We start from the raw sequence: 23,185 nt of genomic DNA, 5'->3' as shown, positions 1-23,185 counted from the left end.
CTGATTTTTCTTGTTCTATTGATGTGGGCCAATCTCTGTGGTATAACACCGTATCACATTGTAGTTTTTATTTGCATCTCCCTGATGATTAGTGACATGGAGCATTTTTTATGTGGTTTTGGACATTTGTATTCTTTTTTGAGGAAGTGTTTGTTAATTTCTTCTTTCCATTTTTAATAGGGCTATATGTTTTTTTTCCTATTAAGTTCTGCCATTGTCTTGTGTATTTTAGATATTAGCCCCTTGTCTGATGTCCATTGGGTGAATAGTCTTTCCTAGTCTTTGGGTGGCTTTTGTATCCTAGACTCAATTTTCTTTGAGGTGAAGAAACTTCTCAGCTTAATATAGTACCATCTGTTTATCTCTGCTTCCACTTGTTTGGAGAGCATTGTTTCCTCCTTGAAGATGATTTTAACCTCAATCACAGAGTGTTTACCTACGTGTTATACGTACCTACATGTTATATATACATACCATATATCTTATGGTTTCAGGCCTGATATTATGGTCTTTCATCCATTTAGATTTGATCTTTGTGCATGGTGTTACATGGGGTTCTGAGTTGCTTTTGTGCAAGAGGTTAACCAGTTGTGCCAATAACACTTGTTGAAGAGGTTTTCCTTGCTCAATTTTGGATTTCTTTCCCTTTCTTCAAAGATTAGTTGATTGTATGTCTGGTAACATTCTCTGAATACACAAGTCTATTACCCTGATCTGAGGAAAAGTCTTTATTCCAATACCATGCTGTTTTGATAACTATTGCTTTTTAAAACAGTTTAAGATTGGGGAAACTAATGCCTCATATATTTTTTTCCAAAGGATTGCTTTAGCTATATGTGACTGTTTATTGTTCCAAATAAATTTCAGGGGTGTTTGATCTATTTCTTTGAAGAATGTCATGAGTATCTTTAGAGGGATTACATTACATTTGTGCAAAGCTTTAGGAAGTATTGCCATTTTCATGATATTAATCCTGCCAGTCAATGAGCAGGCTATGTGTCTCCATTTTCTTATGTCCACTCTTATTTCTTGAAACAGGCTTTGGTAGATTTAGTTGTATAGGTCTTATACCTCTTTAGTTAAGTTGACACCAAGATATTTTAGTTTGTGTGGTACTAATGTGAATGCTTATTTTTGTTGTTTTATTTATTTTTTTGTTTATATTTATTTTATTTTATTTTATTTTTTTTTATATTTTATATATATAAATATAAAATATATATAATATATAATATATAATATAATATATATAATATATATATAAATATAAAATATATAAAATAAATATATTTTATATTTATTTATTTTATTGTTTTATTATTAATTTTTATTGTGGTCAAAGTGAATTAGAAATCTTTCACAATAATATTTAAGGCACATAGCGACAATAAATGTGGGGCATTCCTACCACCAATGTTGTCCTCCCTCCACCCCTGTTCCCAGCATGCATCACATATCTCCCTCCTTTGCCCTTCATAATGCTAGTGTAACTTTTCCCCACTTGTACAGATTGTTGTACTTTGGATATAGATTTTGTTATCATTAACTTTGGGTTTGCTCTTCAAGTCTGATAATTTTTTCCACTAAATATTCATACAACTGTCTGGTTGTGGTACCATCCATTTTCCCCCTCAAATTATGAGGGTGAACAAGATGATTCCAGTAATGTGGTTCTGTTGGAGATATAAAAAATATAAGGTCAAATATAAAAGCAAAAACAAGAAAAACACAAAACAAAACAAAAAATCTAGTAGGAATTAATCTAGGTGTTATAAATATTCATTTAGAAGAAAAGGTTAACAAAACAAACAAAAACACAAAGACAAGGCAGTAACAACACAAATACCAAAATAATAGAACAAAAGAAAAACAAAACCCAACAACTACAAAAACAAGCAAACACAAAGAAACAAAACAAACAAACAAAAAAAATACAACCGTCAAAAAACCCAAACCAGAAACTACTAAAAAAGTTTTGTTTCTTCTCTCTTTTTTTGCAAAGACACAGTAAATAATGGGGAAATTAGAATGAGAATTTCCTTGGCCTAAGAGATAGAGGGTTTTTCCTCCCTTGAAGCATACTTTCATGGGAACAACTACAAGCTTCATACACGCTCATTTTCATGCCCCAATATCTTTTTATGTTACCAGAAAAATTTCCTCTCAGTTGTAGTTGATAACATCACACCTCTATAGCTAGAGATCTTGTTATTTGCGTAGGTCATGGATGACGGCTAGGAGAGAGTTTTTCTCCATGGCTCTAGAAGCTCTGTTACATCACTGTTGTTGTAATCAGTCTTCAGTAATTAGTGGTCTTGGTTTTTGCTCATATCCTAGGACAAAGCCTAGCATATAGTTTTTCAGTATAGTCGCAGATGTTCCACTCAGTCGCAGTCATAAAATTCAGACCTCTGGAAGTAGAGATCTTGGTTTTTGTAGGAATCCGAAGCCAAGGCCTAAGCTAGGAACTTTCTCATTGGTCCCCTGAACGGTTCTGCTCAGTCCATGTCTTTCAAAGTCAGTCCTCTGTGGTTAGGGATTTTTGGTTTTTGCACATAGCAAAGGATGACATGTCTCCTGATTCATCATAATGTTAGGTGATTGAAATAGGGCAACCTTCTCTTAGATCAAGTTGTTGCCGTTTCCTAATGTCAGAATGTCCTATCAAACCTGGTACAAGTTGGTGCCAGAGCAGTATGAGGAATTTCCCAGGTTTGGTTCCTGGTGCTGTTTTGGGGACCTGTGTTGGTTCCACATCTGAGATCTGGGGTTCTGGGTTGAACAGTTGCTGTCCAATCACAGAGAGTTTATGTTGGGTCCACATGACACATTCTCAGGGTGGGAGACATCCCTGTATTATAAAATGTATGGGTTCTTATCCCTAGTAGATAAGAGCTTGTTTCTGTGCATAAATTATTTAGAGTGCCTATCCAAAATGGGATGGTGCCATATAATACAGCTGGTGGATTTGGAGGTAAGAATTATAGTCTACATAATCTCTGAGCCCTGGTTTTCACCTGAATTTTTATCACAGGAAAGACTTTTTCTTGTAAGTTTTCATACCAAGCAGAACCAAAGCAGGTGAAGTTGAAGAGAGAAAGAGAAAAATTATCTCTATATTTGTATTTAATAGAAGAAATAAAAATAAATTTAAAAAAGGAATTAAAGAAAAATGCTATTTTAAGGCTAATTTACATTTGGGAATAAACATACTTAAGAGGTATTATTATAGAGGTATTAGACATATAAAGGAAATATAGGCTTCCTCACAAAGTCTTTTGAGATATTATTGTGGGGGCTGAAAGCCAGGGCATTTTTCATCACTCGTCGTGTCTTGTTGAGTTTGAAAAATGATTTGCAGACATAAGGGATCAGGTAGTATCCTTGGGCTGGGGTCCTTCTGGGGCTGAATAGGTAGCATGCAACAGGACATGATTAGGAGGGTGAGAAGAAGGGCCACAAAGCATGAGTTAGCAGGAGTGTTTTTGCATTTTCTGGCCTAGGCATGCGACTGAAAGTGAGAAGGTATCCTTTCGGTTTGGGAGCTTGGTGGTGGTTTATTGGGGCGGGAGGTTTGTCTTGGTACCTAATGGATTAAGAACTGAGAATAAAGATAGTTAAATAATGAAGGATAATGGATCAGAATTGGGGAATGAGAGGATAGAAGGATTTCTAAAGGGGGAGGAGGAATAATATATAAGAGGGCTATATACACTTTTGGCATGGCTTGTTTACATTTTAGTTTGGTCATCAGAGAGGAATCCACACTCTACAAACTCATGCCCACATAATGACAGACATTAGTGTTCTATTCTTTATTTATATATAATTTTCTTTTGGTTTTTGAATCATACCTGGCAGCACTCAGGGATTACTCCTGGCACTACGCTCAGAAATCGCTCCTGGCAAGTTCAGGAGACCATATGGGATGCCGAATTTGAACCACCAACCTTCTGCATGCAAGGCGAATGGCTTACCTCCATGCTATCTCTCTGGCCCCAGTGTTCTATTCTTAAGTTGTTGTTGGAGACCTGACCCTCATAGGCTCTTGAGAAATAATTGAGTTTAGAAAAGATAAATGATTGGCTAAGATATGGCTTAGGCCTTAGGAGATAAAAAAAAGGGGGGAAACAAAAGATAAAAGAGAAAAGAAGTATAAGTAAATACAATGAAAATAATTTAAAGAAGATTGGGCCAGTATGTAGTGTTGAGGGTTTTACACTTTCAAGGATCTTCATCACTGACAGGGTGGTCTTTGCTAAATAAAGATTTCAGGGTTGTATAGTGGCTGACGGATTTTAAAATAAGCACAGTTTTCACATCTAGAGTACTAAACAATGTGGTGGTGAGGACTATAAGATGTGGCTACCCTATGTAGTATCATCTACTGTATCTTAATTATAGAGGTATCTTTCCTAAGGAGCAACTGCATTAAAGGCTTTATTTAGCATAGATTGAATTGATGAAGAAGAATAAAGGAGACAGGTAAAGAAGAAGTACAGGGAAAAAAGAGAGTGAAAAATGAAGAAAAAGGAAAGTAGTGATTTGCAAAAATGTGTTTGATGAGTGGGACCTGTAACATAAATCTATGGTGCACCATTTACTGTTCCAGTGGTCTGAATAGTCCTATGCTTTGGGTCTTAATAGAAGATATAAACAAAAGGAAATAGGTAAATTAGAGTATTTTATCAAGACATTGTCATAATGAGATGAGCACTGTATATGGTATCCAGTATGATTGAACACCGAGGTTTAAAATTAGGATGCACCACCTTTGTTTCCAAGGCCTCCTGTGGACAAAAAACTGAAGGGTTTTTTAGACTTAGTAAAATTAAGGCATTAAAGCATATTGTTAATAATCACTGCAGCGGGAGTTCAGGCTTCCAATCATATTATTCACCTGGTTCTGAGGTACATGATTAGGACATGATTATAGACCTTTGTAGTTACAGGTTGATTGCATACATGTTCATGCTTAACTGCTGTTTCCTTCATTGCTGGTTTCTTTATATTATAATTGGTATTCGTGACATTGTGTTGTCCCTCTTCCACTTCATCTGAACACTTCTCCTCATTCTATGTTGGCACCTATGGTGTTTGGAGTTTCTACCCTTTCTACCCTTGTATTTATATGTTCATGGGTTACTATATGTATATGTGGTATAAATTATAAATACCTCAAAGAAGTGCTATCATTCTGTATTTATTCTTCTTATTCTGGCTTACTTTGTTTAACATAATATTTTCAAGATCCATCCATGTTGCTGCAAAATACATGATTGAATCATTTCTCACTGCTATATAGTATTCTATTGTGTATAAATACCACATCTTCATGATCCATTCATTTGTTATTGGACATTGAGATTGGTTCCAAGTCTTGTCTATTGTGCTGAGTGCTATGATAAATAGTGGAGTGCATATATATTTTGGGATGAATATTCTTCCATATATGGTGTAGATACCCAGGAGTGCAATTGCTGGGTCATATGGCAACACAATTGTGTTTACTAAGCACCCTCCATACTGGTTTTCATAGGAGTTGTACCAGGCAGCATTTGCACCAGCAGTGGATGAGAATTCCTTTCTTACCACATACCCACAAATAGATTGGTCCCATTATTTTTGACATGTGCCATCCTCACAGGTGTAAGGTGGTACCTCACCCTTGTCTTGATTTGGATTTACCTAATGAAGAGTGATAGTAAATATCTTTCATATGACACTCTTCCTTGGAAAAGTGTCTATTCATTTCATCTTCCTATTTTACTATGGCTTTATTAGGTTTTGTGGAGCTCACCTTTCTGAGTGATTTGTATATCCTATATATCAACCCTTTATCTGATATGTTGAGGGTGAGAAGTTTTTCCCATTATATAAGCTGTCTTCTAGTTTTAGCCAGTGTTTATTTTGCCATACAGAAACTCTTGTTTGATGTAGTTCCTTTTATTGAGATCTGATGCTATTACTCTTGCCATTGGCATTCCATCATCAAATCATTATTGAGGTATAAATCTTGGAGTGTTCTGCTTATTTTTACCTCAATGAAATTTATAATTCGGATCTGATTTCCAGAGTTTTTTTTTTATTCATATTAGTTGACTGTTGTGTAGGGTATGTGGATCAATCTGGTGGTTATCCAGTTGCTCCAACACCATTTGTTGAAGAGGTTGTATGTTCCAATTCAGGTTCCTGGATCCTTGTCAAATATTAGTTGACTGTATATTTGGGGTATATCTCTGGGTATTCTGTTCTAACACACTGATCTGATATTGCCTTTGCTTCAGTTCCATGTTATTTTGATGACTACAGCTTTATAATAAACCTGCAGATTAGGTAAAGAAATGTCACCCAGTTTCTTGTTTTCAGTATGGATTTGGCTAACCTAGGTCTTTTGTGATATATATATGTATATATATATGATATATATAAAGATGAACTTTATAATTGGTTGTTCTAATTCCTTAAAAATGAAGTCTGAATTTGGATAGGTATTGCATTGAAACTATATGGTAATTTAGGTAATAAAGTCATTTTATTATGTTGATTATTCCTACCCATGAACAGGAAATGTTTTTCCATTTACATATGTCCTCTTCAATTTCTTTCTGAAGCGTTTTGAAGTTTTTATGGTATTGGTCTTTCACTTCTCTTCTAAGGTAGATTCTGAGGTATTTGATATTTTTAGATACTATTTTAAATGAGATTGACTCCTTATTTTGTCTTTCTGCTCTACTTCATTGTTTGTATAGAGGAATGCTATTCATTTTTGTGTATTGATTTTGTAGCCAGTGACTGCTGTATTGGCTTATTTTTATTTTTTATAAATTATCTTTAAACACTATGATTACAAATATAATTGTAGTTGTATGGTTACAGTCATGTAAAGAACACCCCCCTTCACCAGTGCAGGATTCCCACCACCAATTTCCCAGATCTATCTAATCCCCACCCCACCCACATCTGTACTCAAGACAGGCTTTCTTTTTCCCTGATTCATTCACATTGTTATGATAGTTTTCAGTGTAGTTATTTCTCTAACTGCACTTATCACTCTATGTGGTGAGCTTCATGTCATGAGCTGCACGTACATGGGAAGATGGGGGGAAATAAGGGTTGGGACTGAGGCAGTAAAATATTAGAAATGAGATTTGTAAGGAAGTATCAAGGTCACAATACAAGATGGATGTTATGGATATATAAAATATATGCATACAATACTATCAATAGGAAAACAAGGAGAAAAAATTCCCAATGACTGTCCCAACATAAACCAGTACTAAAACCGCCTGCCCTCCTCCCAAAGCGCATTTCCATTAGTGTAGGGAGATGTAGGGAGGAAGCCTGAGGACCACTAAGAGTCCAGCTGAACCCACTTCTGACTATATGAGCTGGCACCCAGGGAAGGCCTGGAGTCAGGGGAAAAAGACAAGGATGGCTGAGGGACTACCAAGCCTCCCAGCACTCCCCAGGCTAGGGAGAAGGGCTCCTGTATGGGGCCTCCCCAAACCCCATACCTGGCAAGAGCTGGTCTCCAGAATCAAAGAGGAAACCAGAACCTAGATGTCTGCCTGCCCTCCTCTTCATGCACCTCCCCCCTGAAGTACAGAGGGAGGGGGGAAGCCTGAGGACCACTAAGAGTCCACCTGAATCCACTTCTGGCCATCTGAGCTGGCACCCAGAGAAGGTCTGGAGTCAGGGGAAAAGGAAAAGGACGGCTGGGGGCCTGCCAAGCCTCCGAGCACTCCCCAGGCCAGGGAGAAGGGCTCCGGTATAGGGCTTATTTTTCTAGTCGTTTTGCTGTGGAGTCTTTAAATTTTTCTATGTATATCATCATATTATCTGCAAAAGGAGATAGTTTTACATCCTCTTTCTCTATCTGAATTCCTTAGATTTTCTTCTCTTGTCTAATAGCTATTGCTAGTACTTCTAAAACTATGCTGAATAAGAATGGAGAAAGTGGGCAGCCTTGCCTAGTTCCTGGCCTTAGTAGAAATATTTTCAGTTTTTCTCCCTTAAGGATAATGTTGACTGTGGGCTTTTTATAAATAGCTGTAACTATCTTGAGGAAAGTTCCTTTTAACCCTATTTTGATGAGTGTTTTCAACATGAATGTCAAGTGCCTTCTCTTGGTTGATTGGTATGATCATATGGTTTTTGTCTTTCTTTTTGCTGATGTTAGTATGATGTTGATTGATTTGCATATGTTGAACCATCCTTGAATTCCTGGGATGAAGCCCAGGAATATAACCATTTTTATATATAGTATATATTATAATATATAATCATTTTGATATATTTGCTAAGATTTTGTTGAGGACTTTTGCATCTATGTTTATTAGTGAGATTGGACTGTAGTTTTCTTTCTTGGTGGTGTCTTTGCTCTCTTTGGCATGAGTGTGATATTAGCCTTGTAAAGGTAGTTAGGAAGGATCCTCGTATTTTCAATGTTTTGGAAGAGCCTGAGGATCAGTGCTTGTAATTATTCTCAAAATGTTTGACAGAATTCACCTGTAAAACACTCTGGACCTAGACATTTGTTCTTGTGGAACAAAATTAATTAATGTCTTAATTACTGTCTCAATTTCTTTACATGTGATTGGACCATTTAGGCTTTTTACATAGTCCTTGTAGTCTAGTCTTGGAAGATGATATTTTTCCAGAAATCTGTCAGTTTCTCCAGGGTAATCTAGCCTAACTGAATACAGTTGTTCATAATACTCCCTCAAAATGTCTTGGATTTCTTGGGTTTCTGTTGTAGTCTCTTCACTTTCATTTATGATCCTAGTTTTGGGTGTTTTCCCCTCTTTTTTGGTGAGTCTTGCAAGCAATTTGTCTATCTTGTTTATTCTTTTGAAAAACCAACTCCTGGTCTCATTGATTTTCTTGTATTGTTTTCATCGCTTCTATGTTGTTTATTTCTGCTCTGGTTTTTATAATTTCTTTCTTTCCAGCTGTGTTTTATTTTCTGTGCTGCTGTTTTTCCAGATCCTTAAGGTATCCTTGTAAACTGTTGATTTCTTATTTTTTTCTTTCCTGATGTAGGCCTGTATTACAATGAGTTCCCCTCTAATTACTGTTTTTTGCTGTGTCCCTCAGATTTTGACCATTTTTCTGTTCATTGTCATTCATCTCAAGGAATCATTTTATTTATTCCTGGATTTCCTCTTTGATCCAACTATTGTTGAGCATCATGTTGTTTAATCTCCATGTGTTGAATTACCTCCACGGTTTCTTTTTACAGTCAATCTTGATCTCTGTTGCATAATAATCTGATAGAGTGCTTCTAATAACCTTATATTTGTGACTTTGTACAAGTTAGATTTATATCCTAAGACCTGTTCTATTCTAGAGAAGGTTCCATGTGCACTTGAGAAGAATGTGTATTCTGCTTTCTTTGGGTGGAGAAACTTGTATAAGTCCATAAGTCCTATTTCCTCTAATTTTTTATTTAAGAGTCTTATGTCTTTGCTAGTTCTCTGCCTGACGGATCTCTCTAGTGGTAAAAGTGCTGTATTGATATCTCATACTACTATCACAACTCCTTCCATATGTTTCTCTAGGTTTGTGAGCAAATTTCATACATATATTGCTGGCTCTACAGTCAGTGCATAAATATTGATCAGAGTTATTACTTCTTGGTCTAATATTCCCCTGTTCAGTAAGTAGTGACCCTCTTGGTCTGTGAGTACTTTCTTGAGGTTGAATGCAATTTGATCTTATATAGGAATGGCTACCCCAGCTTTTTTTATTTTTCATTGGCTTGGGTAATTTATTTCCATCCTTTTATTCTAAGACCGTGTCTATCCTGTTCTGTTGGGTGTGTTTCTTGCAGGCAACAGATATCTAATTTTTTTTCTGAACCAACTCTCTATTCTGTGTCTTTTAATGGGGAAATTAGCCCATTGACATTTAAGGAGATTATTGCCAGAGAAGGTTGTGCTATTCTATTGAGTAGAGTGTTTCTTCAATTTTATGAAAGAGTCTTAAAAGTATTGGTAGAAGTTCCTCTTTAAAGGTTTGAAGAATTCAATAGTGAACCCATCTGGATCTAGGCATTTTTTATAAGATCTGGTCACCATTTTAATTACTTCAATAGTGATGAGGCTATTTAGATATTCTACCTCATTCTTATTCAAACATATGGTTATATGAGTTCAAGAATTTATCCATTTCTTCCAGGTTCTTGTGTTTTATGGCATAGAGTTTCTCAAAGTAGCCTCTGATTGCCCTTTGAGTTTCTGCAATATCTGTAGTGATCTTCTCTTTTTACTTCTAATCTGGTTTATCAAATTTCTCTCTCTCGCTTTCTTTTTGAGTTTTGCCAGTGGTTTATTAATCCTGTTTATTTTTTCAAAGAAACAACATTTGCTTTAGTTGATCTTTTGGATTTTTTTTTTTTTTTTTGGTTTTTGGGCCACACCCGGTAATGCTCAAGGGTTACTCCTGGCTATGCGCTCAGAAGTTGCTCCTGGCTTGGGGGACCATATGGGACACCGGGGGAATCGAACCGCGGTCCGTCCGAGGCTAGCGCAGGCAAGGCAGGCACCTTACCTTTAGCGCCACCGCCCGGCCCCGGATTTTTTTTTTGAATTTCTACTTCATTGATTTCTTCTCTAAGCTTTATTATTTCCAAAAATAGCCTATCTATTTTTGGTTTCTTTTGTTGATCATTTTCTAATTTAATGAGCTGTGTCATTAAGCTATATATGTGCGTCCCATTTTCCTTCTTGATTTGTGATTGAAAAGCAATAAATATTCTTCTCACTAAAGCTTTTGCTGTGCCCCATAAATTCTGATAATTTGTGACTTTATTGTCACTTTTTTCTAGGTATGTCTTGATTTCCTCTTTGATTTCATCTCTGACCCCTGATTGTTCAGTAGTAAGCTATTTAATTTCCAGGTGTTAAAGTTTTTCTTCTGTGTCCCTTTGTATTTCATGTCTAATTTTAGTGATTTGTGATCAGCAAAGGTAGTCTACATGATTTCTATCCTCTTGATTTTATGGAGATATGTCTTATGGGCCAGCATGTGATCTGTCCTAGAGAATGTCTATCCAGGTTTCTGAGGATGGAGTACCCTATAAATATTTACTAGATCACTTTCTTCCATTTCTTTATTCAAAGCTAGTATATTTTGTTGGGTTTCAGTCTGGTTGACCTATAAAGGGTATAGGACAGTGTTGAGGTCTCCAACAATTATTGTGTGCTATTGATATCTTTAGTATATGTTTGTTATAACTATTCATTTGTGTTTCTTGTAGGCAGCAGAAGGTTGGATTTAGTTCGTTTTATTCATTCAGCCACTCTGTGTTTCATAACCTGTGCATTTAGTCCATTAACTTTGAGAGTGAGTTTGAGAGATATGGGATTTAGTGCCATCTTTGTGTAGAAGATTGGTGTGTCTGTTGGTCAGTATTGTCTTAAAGTAGAACTTTCAGCTTTTCTTTTAAGGCTGGTTTGAGTTTGTAAAGTTTCTGAGCTGTTGCTTATATATGAAGCTATGTATACTTCCTTCAAACTGAAAGTGAGTCTTGCTGGGTGTAGTATTAGGCAAAGCATTTATTTCTTTTTTTTTTTAATTTATTTAAACACCTTAATTACATACATGATTGTGTTTAGGTTTCAGTCATGTAAAGAACACCACCCATCACCAGAGCAACATTCCCATCACCAATGTCCCAAGTCTCCCTTCTCCCCACCCGACCCCCGCCTGTAATCTAGACAGGCTCTCCATTTTCCTCATACATTCTCGTTATTAGGACAGTTCAAAATGTAGTTATTTCCCTAACTAAACTCATCACTCTTTGTGGTGAGCTTCCTGAGGTGAGCTGGAACTTCCAGCTCTTTTCTCTTTTGTGTCTGAAAATTATTATTACAAGGGTGTCTTTCATTTTTCTTAAAACCCATAGATGAGTGAGACCATTCTGCGTTTTTCTCTCTCTCTCTCTGACTTATTTCACTCAGCATAATAGATTCCGTGTACATCCATGTATAGGAAAATTTCATGACTTCATCTCTCCTGACAGCTGCATAATATTCCATTGTGTATATGTACCACAGTTTCTTTAGCCATTCGTCTGTTGAAGGGCATCTTGGTTGTTTCCAGAGTCTTGCTATGGTAAATAGTGCTGCAATGAATATAGGTGTCAGGAAGGGGTTTTGTATTGTATTTTTGTGTTCCTAGGGTATATTCCTAGGAGTGGTATAGCTGGATCATATGTGAGCTAAGATTTCCAGTTTTTGAAGGAATCTCCATATCGCTTTCCATAAAGGTTGAACTAGAAGGCATTCCCACCAGCAGTGGATAAGAGTTCCTTTCTCTCCACATCCCCGCCAACACTGTTTATTCTCATTCTTTGTGATGTGTGCCATTCTCTGGGGTGTGAGATGGTATCTCATCGTTGTTTTGATTTGCATCTCCCTGATGATTAGTGATGTGGAACATTTTTTCATGTGTCTTTTGGCCATGTGTATTTCGTCTTTGTCAAAGTGTCTGTTCATTTCTTCTCCCCATTTTTTGATGGGGTTAGATGTTTTTTTCTTGTAAAGTTCTGTCAGTGCCTTGTATATTTTGGAGATTAGCCCCTTATCTGATGGGTATTGGGTGAATAGTTTCTCCCACTCAGTGGGTGGCTCTTGTATCCTGGGCACTATTTTCTTTGAGGTGCAGAAGCTTCTCAGCTTAATATATTCCCATCTGTTAATCTCTGCTTTCACTTTCTTGGAGAGTGCAGTTTCCTCCTTGAAGATGCCTGTAATGTCCTGGAGTGTTTTGCCTATGTGCTGTTCTATATATCTTATGGTTTTGGGGCTGATATCGAGGTCTTTAATCCATTTGAATTTTACCTTCGTACATGATGTTAGCTGGGGGTCTAAGTTCAATTTTTTGCAAGTGGCTATCCAATTGTGCCAACACCACTTGTTGAAGAGGCTTTCCCTGCTCCATTTAGGATTTCCTGCTCCTTTATCAAAAATTAGGTGGTTGTATGTCTGGGGAACATTTTCTGAGTATTCAAGCCTATTCCACTGATCTGAGGACCTGTCCTTATTCCAATACCATGCTGTTTTTAATAACTATTGCTTTGTAGTACAGTTTAAAGTTGGGGAAAGTAATTCCTCCCATATTCTTTTTCCCAATGATTGCATTAGCTATTCTAGGGTGTTTATTGTGCCAAATGAATTTCAAAAGTGTCTGATCCACTTCTTTGAAGAATGTCATGGGTATCTTTAGAGGGATGGCATTAAATCTGTATAATGCCTTGGGGAGTATTGCCATTTTGATGATGTTAATCCTGCCAATCCATGAGCAGGGTATGCGTTTCCATTTCCGTGTATCCTCTCATTTTCTTGGAGCAGAGTTTTATAGTTTTCCTTGTATAGGTCCTTCACATATTTAGTCAAGTTGATTCCAAGATATTTGAGTTTGTGTGGCACTATTGTGAATGGGGTTGTTTTCTTAATGTCCATTTCATCCTTATTACTATTGGTGTATAGAAAGGCCATTGATTTTTGTGTATTAATTTTGTAGCCTGCCGCCTTGCTATATGAGTCTATGGTTTCTAGAAGCTTTTTGATAGAGTCTTTAGGGTATTCTAATTAGAGTATCATGTCATCTGCGAACAGTGAGAGCTTGACTTCGTCCTTCCCTATCTGGATTCCCTTGATATCCTTTTCTTGCCTAATCGCTATAGCAAGTACTTCCAGTGCTATGTTGAATAGGAGTGGTGAGAGAGGACAGCCTTGTCTTGTGCCAGAATTTAGAGGGAAGGCTTTTGGTTTTTCTCCATTGAGGATATTTGCCACTGGCTTGTGGTAGATGGCCTTCACTATATTGAGAAAGGTTCCCTCCATTCCCATCTTGCTGAGAGTTTTGATCAAGAATGGGTGTTGGACCTTATCAGATGATTTCTCTGCATCTATTGATATGTTCATGTGGTTTTTATTTTTCTTGTTATTGATGTTGTGTATTATGTTGACAGATTTACGGATGTTAATCCAGCCTTGCATTCCTGGGATGAAACCTACTTGATCGTAGTGGATGATCTTTTTAACGAGGCATTGAATGCTATTTGCCAGGATTTTGTTGAGGATCTTTGCATCTGCATTCATCAGTGATATTGGTCTGTAATTTTCTTTTTTGGTAGCGTCTCTGTCTGGTTTAGGTATCAAGGTGATGTTGGCTTCATAAAAGCTATTTGGAAGTGTTTCTGTTTGTTCAATTTCATGAAAGAGACTTGCCAAGATTGGCAGTAGTTCCTCTTGGAAAGTTTGGTAAAATTCATTAGTGAATCCATCTGTACCTGTGCTTTTGTTTTTCGGCAGACATTTGATTACTGTTTTAATTTCATCAATGGTGATGGGGGTGTTTAGATATGCTACATCCTCTTCCTTCAACCGTGGAAGATTATAAGAGTCCAAGAATTTATCCATTTTTTCCAGGTTCCATTTTTAGTGGCGTAGAGTTTTTCAAAGTAGTTTCTGATTACCCTTTGAATCTCTGTCATATCAGTAGTGATCTCTCCTTTTTCATTTCTGATACGAGTTATCAAGTTTCTCTCTCTCTTTCTTTGTTAGGTTTGCCAGTGGTCTATCAATCTTGTTTATTTTTTCAAAGAACCAACTTCTGCTTTCGTTGATCTTTCAGATTGTTTTTTTGAGTTTCCATTTCGTTGATTTCTGCTCTCAGCTTTGTTATTTCCTTCTGTCTTCCTATTCTTGGGTCCTTTTGTTGAGCATTTTCTAGTTCTATTAGCTGTGTCATTAAGCTACTCAGGTAAGCTCCTTCTTCCTTCCTGATGTGTGCTTGCAAAGCTATAAATTTTCCTCTGAGTACTGCTTTTGGTGTCCCATAAGTTCTGATAGTTTGTGTCTTTATTGTCATTTGTTTCCAGGAACCTTTTGATTTCCTCCTTGATTTCATCTCGGACCCACTGGTTATTGAGCATGAGGCTGTTTAACTTTCAGGTGTTAAAGTGTTTCTTCTGAGTCCCTTTGGAGTTCACAAATAATTTCAGAGCCTTGTGGTCAGCGAAGGTAGTCTGCAAAATTTCTATCCTCTTGATCTTATGGAGGTATGTTTTATGTGCCAGCATGTAGTCTATCCTGGAGAATGTCCCATGTACATTGGAGAAGTATTTTATCCAGGTTTCTGGGGATGGAGTGTCCTATATATATCCACTAGGCCTCTTTCTTCCATTTCTCTCCTCAGGTCTAGTATATTCTTGTTGGGTTTCAGTCTGGTTGACCTATCCAGTGTTGACAAAGCCGTGTTAAGGTCCCCCACAATTATTGTGTTGTTGATATTATTTTTCAGATTTTCAACAGGTGTATTAAATATTTTGCTGGCCCCTCATTCGGTGCATATATGTTTAAGAGAGTGAATTCTTCCTGATCTACGTACCCCTTTATTAATAAAAAGTGTCCATCTTTGTCCCTTAAAACCTTCCTTAGTATAAAGTTTGCATTATCTGATATGAGTATGGCCACTCCAGCTTTTTTATGGGTGTTGTTTGCTTGGATAATTTTTCTCCAGCCTTTTATTTTGAGTCTATGTTTGTTCTGACAATTCAGGTGCGTTTCTTGTAGGCAGGAGAAGGTTGGATTGAGTTTTTTGATCCATTTAGCCACTCTGTGTCTCTTAACTGGTGCATTTAGTCCATTGACGTTGAGAGAAAGAATTGTCCTGGGATTTAACGCCATCTTTATTTCGAAATTTGGTGTGTCTTTTGGGTAGTCTTGTCTTAGATTAGGTCTTTCAGTTTTTCTCTTAAGACTGGTTTTGTGTCTGTGAAGTTTCTGAGCTGTTTGTTGTCTGTGAAACCATGTATTCTTCCGTCAAACCGGAAAGTGAGTTTTGCTGGGTATAGTATTCTGGGTGAAGCATTCATTTCATTCAGTCTTGTCACAATATCCCACCACTGCTTTCTGGCATTGAGTGTTTCTGGTGACAGGTCTGCTGTAAATCTCAGGGAAGCTTGCTTGAACGTGATTTCCCCTTTTGATCTTGCTGTTTTCAGAATTCTGTCTCTATCTGTGGGATTTGTCATTGTGACTAGGATGTGTCTTGGGGTGGTTTTTCTGGGGTCTCTTTTGGTTGGTACTCTTCGGGCATGCAGGATTTGATCACATATATTTTTTAACTCTGGAAGTTTCTCTTTAATGATGTTCTTGACTGTTGATTCTTCCTGGAAATTTTCTTCCTGGGTCTCTGGGACTCCAATGATTCTTAAGTTGTTTCTGTTGATCTTATCATAGACTTCTATTTTCGTCTGTTTTCATTCTTTGACTAATTTTTCCATTGTCTGCTCATTTGCTTTAAGTTTTTTGTCCAATCTCTCCTGCTGTATGGAATTGTTATGTATCTCATCTTCCACAGCGCCAAGTCTATTCTCAGCTTCTGTTACCCTGTCCCAGAGCTTATCCATTTTGTCATTCACTTCGTTTACTAACTTTTTCAGTCCTGTTAGTTGACATGTTATTTCAGTTTGGAGTTTTGTGATTTCTGTCTTCATATTTTCTTGGTTCTTATTAGTGTTCTGTTCAACTCGATCCATGGTTTCTTGGAGATCTTTGAGCATCTTCCGTATTGCTAGTCTAAAGTCCTTATCTGAGAGGTTGATTAGCTGGTTGGTCATTATCTGGTCCTCAGAATTGTCATCTTTATTTTCTATGTCTGATGCTGGCCTGCGTTGTTTCCCCATTGTCACACTTGTATTGTGGGTTTTTCTACGTGTTGTGGTGGTATTCATTGTCTATATGATGCAGGCAGCACACTCCTCTGGCTCCTCCCTTTCTGGATGGGCTGACTTGCCTCTAAGGGAGGGGAGTCCTCCGTGGATGAAGCCTCACACTGGGTCAAATCTTAGGCCCGAGCATGCAACAGAGAAGACAGTCCGGAGAGAAATGTTTGCTTCTGTGATATAGCGCCGTTCTTAGTGTGATTTTTCCTTCTTGTTGCAATGGTGTTCTTTCCTTAGAAAGAGTGCACAGCCGCGTAGTGAAGCGCAGCATCCGTTCTCCACTGGAGCCTCTTTTTGCCCCACTCACAAGAGTTTCACGCAAGAGGGCAGTAGACAGACATAGACAGGTCACACTCACAGTTTTTCACAGTTGGGCCCCACTGGGCCGGTGTAATTTCGCGGATTTTCCCCGCCTGGTGTCACCCACAGGGAGCCGGCTTTTGCAAAGCCTTGCAGGTTTTCATGCTCTGTAGTCCCTCCCTGAAAATCGCGTCTTGCAAAGCATTTATTTCATTGACTTTTGTCACCATGTCCCAAAACTGCCTTCTGTTTCTTGTGCCAGGTCTGCTCTAAATCCTCTGCTGTCCTGTGGCCTGCAACCTTGATCCTCTTGATCCATTGGATGTAATTTCCCTTTTTATCTTGCTGCTTTCAGTATACTATCCTATCTGTGGGATTTGGCATTACAACAAGGATGGTGATTTTTCTTGGGTCTCTTTATCTTGTACTCTTTGAGCATGCATGCATGATTTTGTTGCATATGGTCTTTATCTCTGGGATTTTCTCTGTAATGATGTTCTTTTTTTTTTTTTTTTTTTTTTGGTTTTTGGGCCACACCTGGTAATGCTCAGGGGTTACTCCTGGCTATGCGCTCAGAAGTTGCTCCTGGCTTGGGGGACCATATGGGATGCCGGGGGATCGAACTGTGGTCCGTCCACGGCTAGCGCAGGCAAGGCAGGCACCTTATCTCTTGCGCCAGCGCCTGGCCCCTGTAATGATGTTCTTGACTGTTGATTCTTCTTGGAGATTTTCTTCTTGGGTTTCAGTGACTGCAATGATTTTATGTTGTTTCTGTTGAGCTTATCAAAAGCATCTATTTTCATCTGATCACATTTTTTCAGTATTTTTTCCATAACTGATCATTTGCTTTAAAACTTTTTCCTAATTTGTTCTGCTGTGTGAAGTTTGTATGCATCTCATCTTCAAGCTTACTGATTCTATCCTCAGCTGCTTTTACCCTGTTGGAGAGGCTTTTCATTGAGGTTTTCCATTTTTCTACTGAGTTTTTTCAGACCTATTATTTTAGTTTGGATTTTTCTAATTTATATCTTCATATTCTCTTGAATCTTATTAGTGGTTATTTCAACTCAATCTATGTTTGTTTGAGTTCTATGAACATCCTCCATATTTCTTCTCTAAACTCAATATCTGAAAGACTAAGTGTTTAGCTATTTTTAGGTCAAAATCCAATGCCTCAGGACAGCAGAGAGAAGACCTAACATGCCTCCCTGTGCTTCTGATACACAGCAGGAATTCTCTCCACTATCTGTGGGCGGTACAGCTCATCTCTGAAGAAGAGGAGTCCTCAGGGAAGAATGCTAAAGAGGATCAAAATCCCAGGCCTCAGAACAATAGAGGGAAGGCCCAAAATGTCTGCTGGACACACAGAAGGAATCAGCTCCTTTTATCTTCTCTCTTATTTTCTGTTTTCCATTTTTTCTCTCCTAATCTAGATCTTAGCTAATTATTTATCTTTTCTTAACTCAGACCCATCCAATGAGGGTCAGACCTCCAACAACTTAAGAATAGATCTCTAATATCTATCTATATGTGGGTATGAATTTGTATACAGTGGACTCCTCTCTGACTGCCAAACATAAATTGTAAACAATCCATGCCTATAGTGTATATAACCCCTCTTATATTAATATATATATTAATTATATATTCCCCATGCAGAAATATATAATACATATACTGTATTATATAATTATATATTTTTTCTTTAACTTCACCTGTTTTGGTTCTGCTTGGTATGAAAACCTAGATGAAAAAGTCTCACTTGGGATAAAAGCTCAAGTCAAATTCAGGGCACAGAGATTGTGTAGCCTGTCATTCTTACCCCCAAATGCACCAGCAATATACAATGGCACCATTCCCTTTGCAAAGGCATACTTAAAAGGGGAAATTTTATATCTACTAGGGATAAGAACCCATACATTTTATAATACAGGAGCACCTCCAACCCTGAACCTATGTCATGTGGCCCCAACTTAGACTCCATGTGATCAGACAGTGACTGTCCAACTCCAAACCTCAGATTCCAACTGTAAAACCAACACATTTCCCTGCAACAGCACTAGGAACCAAACTCACCCTGGGAAATTCCAAATACCACTCTGGCACCAACTTGTGCCAGTTTTGATATGACATCCTGACAATGAGTAAACAGCAACAATTTGATCTAAGAGCAGGTTGCCCTTTCTCATCACCTAATATTAAGATAAAATCTGAAGATACATCATCCTTTGATCTGTGCAAAAACCAAGATTGCTAACTACAAAAGACTGACTTTGACAACCATGACTGAATGAAACTTATCCTGTGACCAATAATAAAGACCCTTGCCTAGGCATCTGCCTAGGATTTGTACAAAACCCAAGATCTCTAATTTCAGAGGTCTGACTTTGACAAATGAGACTGAGCAGAACTTCTGGAACCATAGACCAAGACTATCCTAGGCTTTGTCCTAGGATCTGCGCAAAAGCCAAGACCAGTAATTACAGAAGACTGATTACAACAATAATAATGGAGCAGAACTTCTAGCACCATAAAGAAAGACTCTATCCTAGACTTCATCCTATGACTTGTGTAAATGCCAAGTATTCTAACAACAGAGGCCCAATTTTATCATCCAAAACTGAGCAGAAAGTTTCCTGGCACCATAAAAATACCTTGGGATTTGATAGTGAGCATGTACGGAGCCTGTAGATGTTCCCAAGACAGTACGCTTCAAGGGTGCGAAAACCCTATTATCTCTTAGGCCAAGGGAATTTCCTTTCTAATTCCTCCAATGCTTTCTACTCCTATGCAAAAAAATGTTTTGTACTTTTTTGGTTGTTTGGTTTTTTGTTTTGTTTTGTTTTGTTTTCTAACACTAGCCATAAAACCTTAACCCTAACTCTAACCCTAAAAGAATCCCTAAACATAAAACCTAAATTCTATCTCTAAACCTAACTCTAACTGTAAACATAAATCTAACTCTAATCCTAACCCCTACCCTAGATAAAAAAGAAAAAATGTCTATTCTTCTGATATTTTATTAGTCATAAATTCCCAATGTTTTGCTTTATCTTCTATTTTATACCTTTTTGTTTGAATTATTCTAATAGAAACTTAAATTCTTTTTTAACTAAGTATCATTTTCTGGAAATATTTACATATGCTACTATATAACTTTCAAAACTTATTATTAAGACATTATAAATATTTGAGGAAGGTAACCAGGTACTTTTTGTAACCAGGTACATTTGTAACCAGGTACTTCCCATCGGGCATGCAGAAAGTCTTTCTTTCCTAAGAAAAAAATAATAGTGATAAAGAAAAGAGTAACTCCATCATAAAATAGAAGACCATTATGGAATACAATATATGATTAGCCCATCTTAAAACATGGTAACATTGTAAGAGTAAAAGAAGAGATCAAGAGGAAAGTCTTAATTTGGTAAAATAATTTATGATTAGATTATGTAAATGACCTAACATTTTCATTTATAAGTTGATAATTAAGAGATACACATTAGATATATATCCACATGTATAGTTTATTTCCTAGATTATCCTTAATAGTTTTTATCAAACAAGAGCTTCAAGTGGTTGATTTTAGTTACCATATGGCTTAATTTAATCTTCATATATTGATAAAATTAACATTGTTTTTTTTTTGAGATGGAAAGACAGATGTTAAGGAAAATAATATTGACCAAAATTATTTTTTTTTGTTTTTTGGGCCACACCCAGTAACGCTCAGGGGTTACTCCTGGCTATGCGCTCAGAAGTTGCTCCTGGCTTGGGGGACCATATGGGACACCAGGGGATCGAACCATGGTCTGTCCAAGGCTAGCACAGGCAAGGCAAGCACCTTACCTTTAGCGCCACCGCCCGGCCCCAAAATTCTTGCCAATAGGCTATGACAAAATCCCCTGATAAAGCATGCCATTTCACAAGAGATAGGATGGTATCCCATTGGCATCTAAACTGCCAACAGTGATCATCATGGCATTTAGTTAATTTGGCACCTTGATTTAGTTATTTGGCACCTTGAATGTTTTCACAATCTTTCTCCTGGGCTAATAAGATTGGTCCAAACTTAGCAAAGGCATCTTTGAAAAAATATATCTAGATCATTTTAAATTTTCTTTTCAGTGTCAAGAGAGATGTACCAAGGCATACAATTTTTATTTATTTTTACCATTTTGGTGTTTGAAATAGAAATTTATTTTTCTTTTGGTTTGCTCTGATTACTTTTGTGTCAATTTCAGCATAAAATCTCTTCAAATGTGATGCACTAACTGTTTTGTGCTTGACTGAGCTAGAAGTACATGAATTCAATAGAGAAGTAAAATCTTGTTTCAGCCTAACTGATTTGGTATATAATACTTAACTCTCTGAGAAAAGAAATCAAATAATTTATTAAATTATTAAATAATTATTTTGAATCTGAAAATTGTTTGAAGATTATGTTTAGGATATCTGAAACAGACACACTTTCATTGTGTAATTAAATTTTGGACTTTCTGGATTTTGTGAATATTGTGATTATTTGATTATAACATGAATATATGTGATTATTTCAATATATATTTTAAGATATTTTAATATATTTTCTTATTTATACATATGTGAATATATGTAATTATTTCAAATTGGGGTAATATTTCAATTTTTATTTAGTTGCTGTGAAATTTACAAAGTTATTTATGATTTATTTTCTACAAGCAGATGAATCATTTTTCTAGGTAAAAAACTAATCAGGGAGGCATTTTTCAAATAGGAAATGAAGGGCTTATAATGTTAATAATTTAGGGAGATAGGTATTGCCAGATAATTTCCATAGCTCTCAGATCATGCTGTGATGGATGTTTACTTTTTTCAACTTGTTTTTAACATTCTTTTATATAGTTACACAAAATTAAATTAAATCAGTGAATTGCCTTGCAATAGTAGTTTGAGGTTTTGATTAACTAATGAAAAAATGAATAGTATCAGAAGTCTTCCTGTCAGGACATGCTATTTTTCCATAAGATTCCTATATTCTCTTATTTACCACTGTTTACATATGCTTGAGAAATAAAAATGAATAACCATGTAGTATTTTCCCTCCCAAAGTATGCATATCTATTAAACTTCATTTTTTTGTTTTTTGGGTCACACCTAGCAGCGCTCAGAGGTTACTCCTGGTTCTATGCTCAGAAATTGCTCCTGGCAGGCTCAGGGGACCATATGGGATGCCGGGATTTGAACCACCAACCTTCTGCATGCAAGGCAAATACCTTATCTCCATGCTATCTCTCCGGCCCCATCTATTAAACTTCTTAAAGCATAAAGCAGATGTCTTCCTGCATTGCTAACAGAGTACAGGAAGTAACAGTCTGGTATCCCTAGGAACTGCTAAACTATATGTATATTAATTGTAAAGTCATCAGGATCTGACTAAATATGCTATTGATGTGCAAAACACTATGCTTTGCTGTGTTTTCACAGTTTAACTTATTCTGTGCCTGAAAATATAACATTCCCACTCTGTAAATATACTCTTCCACAAAAGTAATAAATGGCAGAAATGGTACAGATCGCCTTTTCTGAACTCTGGAAATTAACCAAAGGTTGACTACAATCACTTAAACTACTGAACCTTGGCAAGAACAGAAAGGTTTGAGGCCTGCCCTCAAACGGTTTTAACCTGCCCTTTGCCCATTAGTTCATCTCAGCTCTGCAGTAGTTCTGTAAATCAGCAATATGACAGCCACTGGAGAGGCTGGACCAAAATTGGAATTCGTAAAAAAAATGTCCATTTCATTTTCTGAACATTGGCATAATTGGATCCATCTTCCCCTAAAAGTTAGCTCCCAAAACAAACATAGAAGTAAGGCTTTGTCATTATGTGCCCTGACATGGAATAAACTCCCTAGAGAAAGCCTGAACTCTAGACTAAACTACCTAAAACAGTCAGGACCAGTCATTTAAATATGAGGCGTGTGTGGGGTATATGGCATATGATTGACACCGTGGTGGACCCCAGCACTGTGTGGCCTCAATGATGTAACATTTCTCCATGGTAAATCTGAAATGATGTAGTGTGAGTGAACCTACACATTCCATGATGCAAAGTGGGCGGACCCAGAACTGTGTGACCTCAACAATGTGATTGTGTTTCTTCTCCAT

The 23,185-nt window shown here is 37.0% G+C and overlaps 1 protein-coding gene across 1 annotated transcript in view; it reads left to right on the top strand.

The window, feature by feature from the left end:
- DMD (dystrophin) overlaps positions 1-23,185 on the top strand; it is a 2,686,579-nt gene that overhangs the window by 1,942,799 nt on the left and 720,595 nt on the right. The gene's annotated exons all lie outside the window — the stretch shown is intronic.

This window comes from Suncus etruscus, chromosome X (genome assembly GCF_024139225.1).
Source record: "Suncus etruscus isolate mSunEtr1 chromosome X, mSunEtr1.pri.cur, whole genome shotgun sequence".
In the NCBI taxonomy this organism is placed as follows: domain Eukaryota; kingdom Metazoa; phylum Chordata; class Mammalia; order Eulipotyphla; family Soricidae; genus Suncus; species Suncus etruscus.
Note: the sequence above shows the minus strand (reverse complement) of the source record. Positions and strands in the feature narration are given on the sequence as shown.